Below are 14576 nucleotides of genomic sequence, written 5' to 3' on the forward strand. Positions count from 1 at the left end.
TTAATTGCCCCAGAGGACCAAGAGAAGACCACTTTTACATGCCCATATGGTACATTTGCTTTCTCCCGGATGCCATTCGGGTTGTGCAATGCTCCGACGACCTTCCAACGTTGCATGATGGCTATTTTCACCGACATGGTGGAAGACATATTGGAGGTCTTTATGGATGATTTCAGTGTGGTTGGTGATTCCTTTGACGAGTGCTTGGTAAACTTGGATAGAGTCTTGGCCCAATGTGAAGAAACTAACCTCGTTCTCAATAATTGGAATCTAAGTTGTCATGCCCCAAACATGGGGAGGTGCGGCTGGCACCCGGTGCCGTACTAGCCCGAGCGAACCACTCTGTAACTCATTTTTTTTTGTAACTATCATGGGCCAACATGGCCACAACTCATAATATATATATATAAGTGGACACACCTTGTATTAATGAACCATCATTCTTAAAATATTAATACATATGGGTCGTCAATGTCTCTGACTGACGATACAAAATGAACCACTGACAGGGCCCCAACTACCTATAAGTCTGTAGCAAAACTCTAACATGATGAATTAAAGACTCGGTTGCACTTCGAATGAAGTGGTATCTTACAGATACTTCACTGAATGCTAACCTCGTCTACTATGGGGGCTCGTCAAGCTGATTACCTATACCTATAGGCATGAATGCAGCGTCCACAACAAAAGGACATCAGTACGAATAATGTACCGAGTATGTAAGGCAGAACTGAAACATAATAATAAGTCAACATTAATTAAAGACATATAAGAATAAACCTAAATCTTTAGGAGTGCAACCTTATATACATATTTATTCTACTTATATATAATGCTTCTCTTTGAGTACTATTATCAATATTGTATGATGTACGACTGCCNGATTTCAGTGTGGTTGGTGACTCCTTTGACGAGTGCTTGGTAAACTTGGATAGAGTCTTGGCCCAATGTGAAGAAACTAACCTCGTTCTCAATTGGGAAAAATGCCATTTTATGGTTGAAGAAGGTATAGTGTTGGGTCACAAGATTTCTAAGCATGGGATTGAGGTAGACAAGGCTAAGATCGAGGTGATCTCAAGGCTCCCTCCCCCTACTTCTGTCAAAGGGGTGAGGAGTTTCCTTGGACACGCCGGGTTCTACCGGCGGTTTATAAAAGATTTCTTGAAGGTTGTGAATCCCCTTTGCAAGTTGTTAGAGAAAGATGCTAAGTTTGTTGTTGATAAAAATGCATGGAGGCCTTTGAACTTTTAAAGCACAAGTTGACCACTACCCCTATCATCATCGCACCTAATTGGAGTTTACCCTTTGAACTAATGTGTGATGCTAGTGACGTTGCAGTGGGGGCGGTGTTGGGTCAACGGGTTAACAAAATGTTCCATCCCGTGTATTATGCAAGTAAGACTATGAATGAAGCTCAACGAAATTACATGGTGACGGAGAAGGAGTTATTGGCCATTGTATTTGCCATGGAGAAATTTAGACCATATCTTATGGGGGCCAAGGTGATTGTGCACACGGACCATGCCGCCCTTAGGTATTTGATGACCAAGAAGGATTCCAAGGCGAGATTTATGAGATGGGTGATACTTCTTCAAGAATTTGATTTAGAAATAGTGGATTGGAAGGGAAGTGAGAACCAAGTTGCGGACCATATGTCTCGGTTGGAGGAAGAAGGGAGGCCATGTGACGGCCTTGAGATAAATGATACATTGCCCGACGAGAAACTTCTTTCCGTGTCAATGTGTGACATGCCATGGTTCGCGGACATTGCCAACTTCATTGTGATTGAAATTGTCCCGTGTGAGCTCTCTTCCAACCAAAGGAAGAAACTCAAACGGGATAGTTTGGATTTTTATTGGGATGATCCGTACTTGTTTAAGATTTGCACGGATGGTGTGATTAGAAGGTGTGTCCCGGAAGGTGAACAATTGAGTATTTTGGAGGCTTGTCACTCCTCCCCTTATGGTGGCCATCATGGAGGGGTGAGAACGGCTTCGAAGGTTTTGAGTTGTGGTTTCTATTGGCCGACTTTGTTCAAAGATGCTAGTGATTTGGTAAAAAGATGTGATCAATGCCAACGAGCGGGAGGGATTTCCAAGAAAGACAAGATGCCTCTTAACACGATTCTTGAAGTTGATATCTTCGATGTTTGGGGTATTGATTTTATGGGTCCTTTTGTTAGCTCGTGTGGGAACACTTACATTCTATGTGGCAGTGGATTATGTGTCAAAATGGGTTGAGGTCGTGGCCTTGCCCAACAATGAAGCTAGGAGTGTAGTGGCATTTCTTAAAAAGAGTATCTTCACAAGGTTTGGTACACCCCGGGCAATCATTAGTGATGGTGGTTCGCACTTTTGTAATAGGGCTTTTGATACCTTGCTCTCCAAGTATAGTGTCAACCATAAAGTCTCTACACCTTACCATCCGCAATCAAGTGGCCAAGTTGAAGTATCAAATAGAGAAATCAAGAGCATCTTGTCCAAAACTGTTAATGCAAATCGGACCGACTGGTCCAAAAAGTTAGATGATGCTCTATGGGCCTACCGGACCGCGTACAAGACCCCAATTGATATGTCTCCGTACCGGTTGGTATTTGGGAAAGCATGTCACCTACCGGTGGAATTGGAGCATAAGGTTATGTGGGCCTTGAGGAAGCTTAATCTTGAATGGGATGTTGCAGCCAATCTTTGTGTGGAACAACTAAATGAACTTGATGAATTCCGGTTCCATGCATACTCTAGTTCGTCCTTGTATAAGGACAAGATGAAGTACTTACATGACAAATATGCTCGTGGAAAGGAGTTCAAGGTTGGTGATTTGGTCCTCTTGTTCAACTCCCGTCTACGGTTGTTTCCTGGAAAGCTGAAATCGAAGTGGAGTGGGCCATTTGATGTTGTATGTGTAACCCCATTTGGTGCTCTAGATTTGAAGAACAAAAATGGTGAAGTCTTTAGGGTGAATGGGCACCGTGTCAAGCANAATGAAAACTCAAGAGGCCGTAAACCCGTCTAGGGAGCACATAATTGATATGCCGGAGCCGGAGGTGCCAAAAGCCAAGGCACCTTTTCCTAGACCACCTCCCCCTATCCTCAGAGGCTAGCCAAGCAGAAAAGTGATAATCAATTCAAAAAGTTCATTGACATGATGAAGAGCTTATCCATCAACGTGCCTTTGGTGGAGGCTTTGGAGCAAATGCCTAGGTATGCGAAATTCATGAAAGAGTTGGTTACAAAGAAAAGATCAATGGACTGCAAAACTATCAAGATGACCCACAAAGTTAGTGCCATAGTACATTCAATGGCCCCAAAATTAGAGGATCCCGGTGCTTTCACTATCCCTTGCACCATTGGTAGTGCAGACTTTGCTAGAGCTTTATGTGATCTTGGGGCAAGCATCAATTTAATGCCCTTCTCAGTTTTCAAGACCCTGGGTATTGGGCCAGCAAGGCCAACTTCCATGAGATTACAGATGGAAGATAAATCAATGAAGCGTCCTTTGGGTATAGTTGATGATGTGCTTGTCCGGGTGGACACATTTATCCTACCGGCGGACTTTGTGATTTTGGATTGTGAAGTGGACTATGAGGTCCCGATTATTCTAGGGAGACCTTTCCTTGCAACGGGGAAAGCATTGGTTGATGTTGAAGCGGGTGAACTAACTTTCCGAGTGGGAGATGAAAAGGTGGTTTTCCATGTTTGCAAATCCATGAAGCAGCCCAATAGCACCGAGGTGTGCTCATTTGTGGACATAGTCACAGCTGTGATTGTGGATGACACAAGTACCATGATCAACGTGGAGGATCCCCTTGAGGCCGTGCTACTAAATCTTGATGACAATGATGATGCAAGCCGGGTGGAGTGTGTCAATGCTCTACATGGTATGGGCTCTTATTCTTATGAGCCCAGAAAGTTGTCTTTGAATCTTGAAAACCGGAAAACTCCACCAACAAAACCATCAATTGAGGAGCCACCGGTGTTGGAGTTGAAGCCACTTCCTCCACACCTCAGGTATGAATTTTTGGTCTCTAATTCAACTCTTCCAGTTATTCTTTCTTCTTGCCTTACTAACTTGCATGTTGAGGCCACTTTGGAGGTGCTTCAAAGGCGAAAAAGGGCAATAGGATGGACTCTGGCGGACATTCGGGGAATAAGAACCGCATTTTGCATGCATAAAATTATCTTGGAGGATGATGCAAGGCCTTCCCTAGAACATCAAAGAAGTCTAAATGAAGCAATGCAAGAGGTGGTGAAGAAAGAAGTGATCAAGTGGCTTGATGCGGGTGTGGTGTATCCAATTTTCGATAGCTCATGGACTTCTCCGATCCAATGTGTGCCAAAGAAAGGAGGGATGACGGTGGTGACAAATGACAACAATGAACTTATTCCCACTCGGACCATTACCGGGTGGAGAGTTTGTATGGACTACCGGAAACTCAACAAGGTGACCCGTAAGGATCATTTTCCCTTGCAATTCCTCGATCAAATGCTTGATCGCCTTGCGGGGCGGGCGTTCTATTGTTTTTTGGATGGGTACTCGGGCTACAATCAAATCTTAATTGCCCCGGAGGACCAAGAGAAGACCACTTTTACATGCCCCTATGGTACATTTGCTTTCTCCCGGATGCCATTCGGGTTGTGCAATGCTCCGGCGACCTTCCAACGTTGCATGATGGCTATTTTCACCGACATGGTGGAAGACATATTGGAGGTCTTTATGGATGACTTTAGTGTGGTTGGTGACTCCTTTGAAGAATGCTTGGTAAATTTGGATAGAGTCTTGGCCCGATGTGAAGAAACTAACTACGTTCTCAATTGGGAAAAATGCCATTTTATGGTTGAAGAAGGTATAGTGTTGGTTCACAAGATTTCTAAGCATGGGATTGAGGTAGACAAGGCTAAGATCGAGGTGATTTCAAGGCTCCCTCCCCCCACTTCTGTCAAAGGGGTGAGGAGTTTTCTTGGGCATGCCGGGTTCTACCGGCAGTTTATCAAAGACTTCTCGAAGGTTGTGAATCCCCTTTGCAAGTTGCTAGAGAAAGATGCCAAGTTTGTTTTTGATGAAAAATGCATGGAGGCCTTTGAACTTTTAAAGCACAATTTGATCACTACCCCTATCATAACCGCACCTAATTGGAGTTTACCCTTTGAACTAATGTGTGATGCTAGTGACGTTGCAGTGGGGGCGGTGTTGGGTCAACGGGTTAACAAAATGTTCCATCCCGTGTATTATGCAAGTAAGACTATGAATGAAGCTCAACGAAATTAAACGATGACGGAGAAGGAGTTATTGGCCATTGTATTTGCCATGGAGAAATTTAGACCAAATCTTATGGAGGCCAAGGTGATTATGCACACGGACCATGCCGCCCTTAGGTATTTGATGACCAAGAAGGATTCCAAGGCGAGATTTATGAGATGGGTGATACTTCTTCAAGAATTTGATTTAGAAATAGTGGATTGGAAGGGAAGTGAGAACCAAGTTGCGGACCATATGTCCCGGTTGGAGGAAGAAGGGAGGCCATGTGACGGCCTTGAGATAAATGATACATTGCCCGACGAGAAACTTCTTTCCGTGTCAATGTGTGACATGCCATGGTTCGCGGACATTGCCAACTTCATTGTGAGTGAAATTGTCCCGTGTGAGCTCTCTTCCAACCAAAGGAAGAAACTCAAACGGGATAGTTTGGATTTTTATTGGGATGATCCGTACTTGTTTAAGATTTGCACGGATGGTGTGATTAGAAGGTGTGTCCCGGAAGGTGAACAATTGAGTATTTTGGAGGCTTGTCACTCCTCCCCCTATGGTGGCCATCATGGAGGGGTGAGGACGACTTCAAAGGTTTTGAGTTGCAGTTTCTATTGGCCGATTTTGTTTAATGATGCTAGTGATTTGGTAAAGAGATGTGATCAATGCCAACGAGCGGGAGGGATTTCCAAGAAAGACAAGATGCCTCTTAACACGATTCTTGAAGTTGATATCTTCGATGTTTGGGGTATTGATTTTATGGGTCCTTTTGTTAGCTCGTGTGGGAACACTTACATTCTAGTAGCAGTGGATTATGTGTCAAAATGGGTTGAGGCCGTGACCTTGCCCAACAATGAAGCTAGGAGTGTAGTGGCATTTCTTAAAAAGAGTATCTTCACAAGGTTTGGTACACCCCGGGCAATCATTAGTGATGGTGGTTCGCACTTTTGTAATAGGGCTATTGATACCTTGCTCTCCAAGTATGGTGTCAACCNATACCGCAATCAAGTGGCCAAGTTGAAGTATCAAATAGAGAAATCAAGAGCATCTTGTCCAAAACTGTCAATGCAAATCGGACCGATTGGTCCAAAAAGTTAGATGATGCTCTATGGGCCTACCGGACCGCGTACAAGACCCCAATTGGTATGTCTCTATACTGGTTGGTATTTGGAAAAGCATGTCACCTACCGGTGGAATTGGAGCATAAGGCTATGTGGGCCTTGAGGAAGCTTAATCTTGAATGGGATGTTGCGGCCAATCTTCATGTTGAACAACTAAATGAACTTGATGAATTCCGGTTCCATGCATACTCTAGTTCGTCCTTGTATAAGAACAAGATGAAGTACTTACATGACAAATATGCTCGTGGAAAGGAGTTCAAGGTTGGTGATTTGGTCCTCTTGTTCAACTCCCGTCTAAGGTTGTTTCCTGGAAAGCTGAAATCGAAGTGGAGTGGGCCATTTGAAGTAGTATTTGTAACCCCATTTGGTGCTCTAGATTTGAAGAACAAAAATGGTGAAGTCTTTAGGGTGAATGGGCACCGTGTCAAGCATTATCTTGGGAAGATTGATGATAGCCATGTGGTGGCTGTGGTTCATTTCAAATGATGTGATGGTAACCCGCGTCGTGCCGCGACGTTAAATCAGGCGCTTCTTGGGAGGCAACCCATGTCTTTTTCTTTCTCTTTGATTTTCTTTGTAGTTTAGGATTTTTGAGCTAATTGGTTGTGAGATGTTGCAGGGATTGTGTTGATGCAGTGCAAAACAAGTTGGAAAAATTGCACAGTCTCTGAAGTTTGCCAGTGCGGCCGCGGTACACATTGTGCGGTCCGCACTGGCATGAGCAAAACGAGGTGTTCTCTGAAGTTTTCCACCGCGGCCGCATTCCATTTAGTGCGGTCCGCGGTGGCCCTCCGCGGCCGCGGTCTGCTTTTGTGCGGTCCGCGGAGGCTGCCTTCTAAAACTGCATGTGAACATATCCAGCGCGGTCCGCGGTCGCTTTTGTGCGGCCGCGCTGGTAGGTGAGTATGGGTCCCACGGTTTGTCTATAAATAGACCCCAAGGGTCACCTTTTACCCTTTTCGACCTCTAAACTCTCAGAGCCTAAAATTACTGTTCATTCTTTACTGAGTCCGTAATTCTTGCTTAAGATTGTTTAATTGCACTTCATCTTTACATCCGGTAATGTTTCACTCATCTCTTGTTCATTTAGTTGATTAATTTTTGTTTTATTTTGTTACATTTAGCCCATAACTTCTGTTTCTTCCCATTTTTCTTTATTTTGTTAGTTTAGATTAGTTTCCATGTTAGTTCTGGGCTGCTTAATGTGCATATTGAGTGGGCAATTGAGTAGGGACAAAGTAGGTATAAAAATTTGAACAAAAATGGCAAAAATGAAACCCTAACTTAGTGCCCGTGAACCCTAGTCTCCGCGGCCCGCGGTCGCCTTAGCGCGGTCCGCGGTGCTCTAACGCGTCCGCATTGCCTTTCTGTGCGGACCGCGGTGTTCATATGACTGCAAGCTGATTTGTTCCAGCGCGGCCGCATTGCACTTTTGCGCGGTCCGCGCTGGCCCACCGCGGCCGCGACCCCATTTTGTGCGGACCGCGGTGGGGAGATTCAGAGAGATGATATTCTGGGCCTTTTCCAAGCACGGACCGCGGTCGCCTTTGCGCAGTCCGCGGTGCCTCTAACGCGTCCGCAATCTTGTTTGTGCGGGCCGCGGTGCAATGTTCTGCACCTGTGTTCTGCAATTCTGCATCTGTTGTCTGCAATCTATTTCATACATCTATTTCACTCCCTGTGCTTAAACTAACAATGTTAGATGTGTGTGTCTGCAGATAATTGTTAAGCAAAGAGGCGGCAAGGGATCACAACAACTCGGGAGAGGTGGTCCCTCCTGAGGGGTAAAGGCAAGAGAGTAGCAAAACTCACTCCCCAGGCTCGAGAGAACATAAAGAAGACTCGAAAACTGATAAAAGCTGCTGATAAGGCTGCTTCTCATTCCTCGGGGAATGAGTATGTGCCATCCAAGGACATCTCCTCAGACTCAGTCCCGACTCACATAACCAACCCCCTCCAACTAACTGATACCCCTCCAGCATCACCTACTATCAAGAGGCCGGTAAATGTAGTTTCTGATTCATCTGACAAGTCTGAAGCCGGTAGTGGGAACGACTCCACCTCCCCCACAACTTCATTATCTAGGGAGAGTGCAGGCGGAGATGAGGGTGGTGAGCCTCAGGTTGGGGGAATTGCCCGAACTAGGAAAGCTGAAGAGTGGGAAGATAGATTTGTGAGCCAAGTGGCTTACCATAAATTTAGGGAGTGGTGGCCCGTGAGGCATTTAATACCGAAGAGAAGTTTTATCATCAAAGACTTGCTACCCCACAAACCTAATGTGCTAAGACAATTCCAAACTAGATCGGGCTGGGAGATATTTCTGGAGAAATGTGTCGATGCTAATGAGCATATGGTCAGGGAATTCTATTGTAATGTGGTTCACATTGTCAAAGGGTCCAAAGTGACCAAGGTCCGAAACAAAAAGGTGTTGTTCGACGGACAATCCCTAAATGACTATTTGGGCTTCAGAGATGAAGATGAGTCTCTCTATTTGGCCAAGTTGGAAATGGGTGAGGCAGTCCGTCCATGGTTGGCTTCATACCTGGCAATCCTAGGTACCGCTACCGCATGGCTGACTGCTGGGGTTAAAATACTGAGGGGGACCCTAAATTTTGGGGCTAGGGGTTGGGAGACCTTCGTTTCCAGCAAGTTGGACCCGACTTCACATGACCAGACTCTCCCTCTCACCCGGGCGGTTTGCATCGATCATGGAAGGCTACCCCATCAATGTGGGGAATGTGATGTCCCGCATCATCTCTCTTGTGGGTGCAGAAGCTAACCGGAACTACCCTTTCCCCAACACTCTCTCGATGTATTTCCGGGACTTGGAGGTGGAAAAGAAGCGGTATGATGTTAAGGAAAAGACGGTTGCTCCGTTTTCATGGTACAGTTTGAGGGGGCTAGACAACCCCAAGGACAAGACCTACAAGCCTCCTGTTCCTACTTCTGCTTCTGCTCCAACTGGCCAGTCTGAAGAGCCAGTTGTGACAGAGGCCCCTGCTGAGCCTACCTCTGACTTGCCTCCAGGACCTTCTACTTCAGCTGACTTGCCTCCAGGGACCTCTACTTCAGCTGGCCCGGGGATCCCATCTTCCAGGAAACATCCCATCACTGCCCATCAGCTGAGCCAGGCACTTCATAGCATGAACAACTGGATGTCAGCTGCGACATCCAAGTTGTCTACTCTATCTTCCACTATTGAGGCTCAGTCTGCACCAAAGATAACTCAGATCCCTCAGTCTATTGAGGACACACTGAAGAAGGTCCCGGAGAACCAGGAGAAGATGATGAAGACACAGGATGCCTTGTTTAAGGCAGTGGAGTCACATGCAAGGCTTTGAAGCAGCTTGCCCGGGAGCACAAGAAGATGAGGAAATCACGGGCTTCCAAGGAGTCTGTGAAGGAGCTCAGAGCAGATATGGACAAGCTATTAGCGGACCAGATGCCTCTAGACTTGCTATTCGGGGATCCAGCCCCAGTAGCAGCACCAGTAGCAGAGCCACAGCAGGAGCAGACTCAGAGGCTTCCCAGGAAGAAGAGGAAGATCCCTAGTGCAGACGATGCTCTCATCCAGTTGGCAGACCCACAGGAGGTCTCCTCCAGTTTGCCACATGATGCACCTGACATCCAGCCAGTCCAGGAACAGGCCCCAGTCCCCGCAGCTGAGCAGCAGGAGACCGGGAACCAGTCTGAGGTTCCCGCACATACAGAGGACCCGGGGACCACTGATGATCCCATGCAGACGGACAAGGCCTAGGGAGCTCCTATATCCTTTCTTTGTGATTTTTGATGCTTATTTGATAGTTGGCATTGGGGACAATGCCAGCTTTTATTCGTGCGGGTGCGCCCTACTTTTTTTTTGTTGTTTATCTGGATGACTGTATATAAGAGTTGACTTAATTTATGTTTCTGTTGATTTTCTATTTTGGGCTGTTTATAACTTTACATTCAGTACTTTTATCATACTTTTTATCTTCTATTTGGTCTGTATATAAAGTTATATTTTTTTATATATTCATCCACCGTTGTATATTCTAATCCCCTATTATAAATATTCATTCTATTTTCTATTTTCGTAAAAAAAATTCATTTTTAGCTTCGTAGATAGGCTCACAGCCTTTTGTTTTGTTTTTAGGCGCTTTCAATAAGCCCTTGGTTTTTCTAATGCCACGGTTCTTTCCAAGGGTGGGGTATTGTGTGAACCGGGTGGCTCTTCCCGATGATGGATGGCGTGACAACCTTCTTAAGGGTTTGAGTCCATTTTTTATTTTTCTTTTGTTTTTAGTAGTTTTTAGTTAAGGGTACTTCAAGCATAGCTTCACTTGGGCCTAACACATTTGCCTTTGATCCCATGGTCAAAGACAAGTGGTTGTGTTTGGGATGGTGAAAGTAGTGACCTTGAGACTCTTGTGTTGACCAAACAAACATCATGTGGTCTTTCGGGACTATTGTGTGATTAATCGTATCTAAGGTTGTTGTGGGCCCTCGACTCTACGTCTTTAGCAATCCTTGAGTGTGTTCGGTGAGAAATTGAATTATGAGTCCAAGTCCCGAGCCAATGATCTAGAACTTGCCCTGAATGTTTGTTGAGGCGAAATTTTGAGTGAAATTCGACTTGAGAAGTGATTATAGGCTCTCCTTGATCCAAATGATAAGTTGAACAATTCCATAGCCAATCAATGAGATAATCCCTAGCTAACCCCTTTTGAGCCTTGAACCTTCTTCTTTCAAGAACCAATGCTACAAGCCTATACCCGTTCTAAATCCTACCCTCTCTTGGCACCCACATCTTCCCTTGAGTAATGGCAAAATCTAAGTTTGGGGGGAGAGACAAGAAAGGAAACAAAGGGGTAAAAGGTACAAAAGCAAAAGAAAAGGAAGGAAATGAAAAAGAAAGAAAAGAAAAAGACAAAAAGAAAGCCCAATGTGAACTAGAATAAAAAGGGATTCAAGGAAAACAAAAGTGAAAAAGGTACGGAAAAAGTAGAAAAAGGAGAAATGTTTTAAATTGCATAAGAAAGAGTGACAATGTGTCTCTCTAACCCCTTGGAAGAGGTGAAATGACTCAAAGAATCAAGTGAATTGTGCCAAATGAATCAAAAGAAGTGCCTAAGGGAAGGTTGAACCCACTTAAACGAAAAAACATATCATACCCTTACCCAAAAGCCTTCGCATTGACTCCACAAAAGCCCTATATGATCTTGAGTTGGATGACGCTCGCATTAGTGGATACTTACATGAGGGTCAAGCATATGGTACTTAGAGCCGGACTTGTGACATTTCCTTGAGAGAGACAAGCGAACTCCCATTAACCTCGGTTTGTGTGCGTATACTCTAAAAGGTGAGGTTTGCTTAGGGAGAGTTGAGGATGTATGAGTTTGGGTCCCATAGCGACTAAAGTAATTGAGAGAGTTCTTTGACGTAATGAGTCAATCCTTGATGCTCTTGTGTCACACTTGATCCATAGTTTTCAAGGTTTAAATGTTGGTAATGATCCATTTGTATTGAGGGCAATTGTTAGTCCCAATTGATGCTTGTTGAGGTTACTTCAGGATAACTAAAATTACATGGATTGTCCTTTAGGGGGGTGGGTCTTATTTTGTTTGCTTGAGGACAAGCAAAGGTTTAAGTTTGGGGGAGTTGATAAGTTAGGATTTTAACATGTTTTATGCCCCTACTTGCCTGTGCTTTGGTTATAAATCGCTACAAAATAGTCCCAAAATGCTCACAAGTTGTGCTTGGTTGCGGGTTTGATCGACAAAGTGACGAAATGTCAAAGATCGGCTCAAAAGGAGTGAAACCTGCTCAAGTATTAAAGACCAAGAAATCTAAGGAAAAGAGACCCTAGTGCAGACCGCGCAAAAGTGAATTCGGCCGCACTAGGAGGTTCAGAGAGTTGGTATAATCAGGCTGAGGCTACGCGGCCGCACTACTCTTTTGTGCGGTTCGCGGTCAGGCTCCGTGGCCGCACTACTCTTTTGTGCGGTCCGCGGACATGAGGTTCAGAGACTTGACTAATTTGGGCTTAAGGCCACGCGACCGCGGTACCCGTTACGCGGTCCGCGGTGGTTGCTTCGCGGCCGCGCAACATTTTGGTGCGGTCCGCGGAGCAGAGATTCAGAGAGTGAAGATTCCCAGTGTTCCAGCCATGCGGTCCGCGGTCCATAATATGCGGACCATGCCAACTCCCTCCGCGGCTGCGGTACACTTCCACGCGGTCCGCGGTCCTCAAGTTCAGAGAAGCAGAAATGTGAAGTCCAAGAGCCAGTGCGGTCGCGGTCCTTTTTGTGCGGCCCGCACTGACTCCGCAAGGGTATTTTTTCCCAGTTTTTCCAGCCTAGTATAAATAGAACATTTTACCATTATTAGGTAAGTTTTTGGTATTCCAGAGATAACTGCGCTCGTGAGACTCGGTTTTGTAGCCATTTTTGGCACTTTAGCTTTAATTTTACGATAGATTCTTGTGATTTCTTCTTAGTAATTAATTAATATGCTTAGTCCTTCATCTATTTCTTCATTTTCTCTTTCAAGCATGAGTAGCTAAACCCATTAGCTAGGGTTGTGTCTCAACCCTAGTGTGGGTAATTGATGGGTGTTGCCATCTAGGGTTAGATTGATTATGGGTGTTTGTTTTTATGTTTTTATTTAAGAATTGGTGGTTGCAAATACAGATTCAAACTATGTGGGTTTGACTCTTCTTGAGAAAGAGAGTTTATGACCCCAAAATTGACCCAACAAGGAATTGGGATGGACTCATGAGAAATGATAGTCCCAATTAACGGGTTAAATCTCGAGAAAGTAATCACCCTACTTGAACCCTAGTTGCTTGATCTAATTGGCCTACCCAATTGGTCTCGAGAGAGTCAATTGGGCAAAATCACTCTCTCTACCGAGAGGTGTGAGAGTGGGTACAATTGTGCAACGGTTATAGCATAAGCCCCAAATATGTCAATCTATCCTTAGTAACATCTACCCATCAATTAGCCACCTAGGCAGTGTCACGACCCTAGTGCCTTTCTTCCCATTAGATTGAACTTAGCAATATTCTAGTAGCATAATTTAGCGTTAATCATTACTTTTATCATAGTAGTTATAAAATCAAAAACCAAGAATGTTTGAAGTGACATTAGGAGTACAAACACATCTCTAGACTAGACAGAAAATCCAACTCCACTACTAGCTCCCTGAGGAAATCGATCCCGACCTCTATTCGGGTAAAAGCTATTGTTACCCGCTCTCGCTACTTTTAAGTGCTGCAGAGTAGGCAGCGATCAATCCCCGACTTGAGGCAATGGGTGGAGGGATTGGTGTCTCAAAAAGTCTACTCCGAGCGCGCCTAGATGTAGTTGTCGAGAGGCATACGGAAGGCTCAAAACCATGGTAGTTTTCTTTTTTTCTTTGCAAAGTTTCCATTCTTGCTTTATTTCTGTACTTATTCATTTTTCTCATTTTGCAGGTCTTGGGAAGGATGTGACGATGAGGCCCCCTTCTGCTGAATAAATGGCGCTTCTTTCTGCGTCCGCCCCGAAGTAGGGCAAGGAGAAGAAAAGAAAAGAGGCTTTGAGCTCTTCAAGCCCGGAGAAGAAAAAACCAGCCAGAAGGCCCCGTAAACCAAAGGGGGAGGTCATCCCCTTAACTCTGGAGTCCGTCCACCAGTTAGCGGATGAGACAGAAGATGAGGATGAAAAATAAGATTCTGGTTTGGTGCATCGTGTACGGGCCGACATCGAGGTCCAAAGAAACACTGAACGGGCGGGGGTCGAAACCGCTTTGTCCCGGCCTACTGAGTCAACGAGAGTTGAAGATGCCTCACCTTAAGAAAGAGAGGCCATCGAGGAGCCAGTTGAGATTGGGGCAGAAACCGAGCTCGAGGCTCCCTAGAATGAAGGTGATGCCTCCAAAGATCCACTTGGGGCGATAATGGTCGGGGATTCCTCCTCATTCCCTCCAGTCCCGGATTAGATGATCCGTGATGCCCATGCTGCGAAGACTTGTCACGGAGAGGGAGCCCAGGGTGAGGAAGATTTTTTTCGTGGCTATTTTGCCGACGTGGAAGATGTCAAGCTCGAATGAGGCTTCCTCGAGCTATATGTTGACCAATCAGTTCCTGGCTCCCAACGTTGATCTAGACCAGAAACATCCTCTTATCATCTCGATCCTGGAGGATACACAAGTTTGTTCCGCCCCCATAGAGGTATCAAGCTACCTTCG

This window comes from Nicotiana attenuata, unplaced genomic scaffold, assembly GCF_001879085.1.
Source record: "Nicotiana attenuata strain UT unplaced genomic scaffold, NIATTr2, whole genome shotgun sequence".
Lineage (NCBI taxonomy): Eukaryota > Viridiplantae > Streptophyta > Magnoliopsida > Solanales > Solanaceae > Nicotiana > Nicotiana attenuata.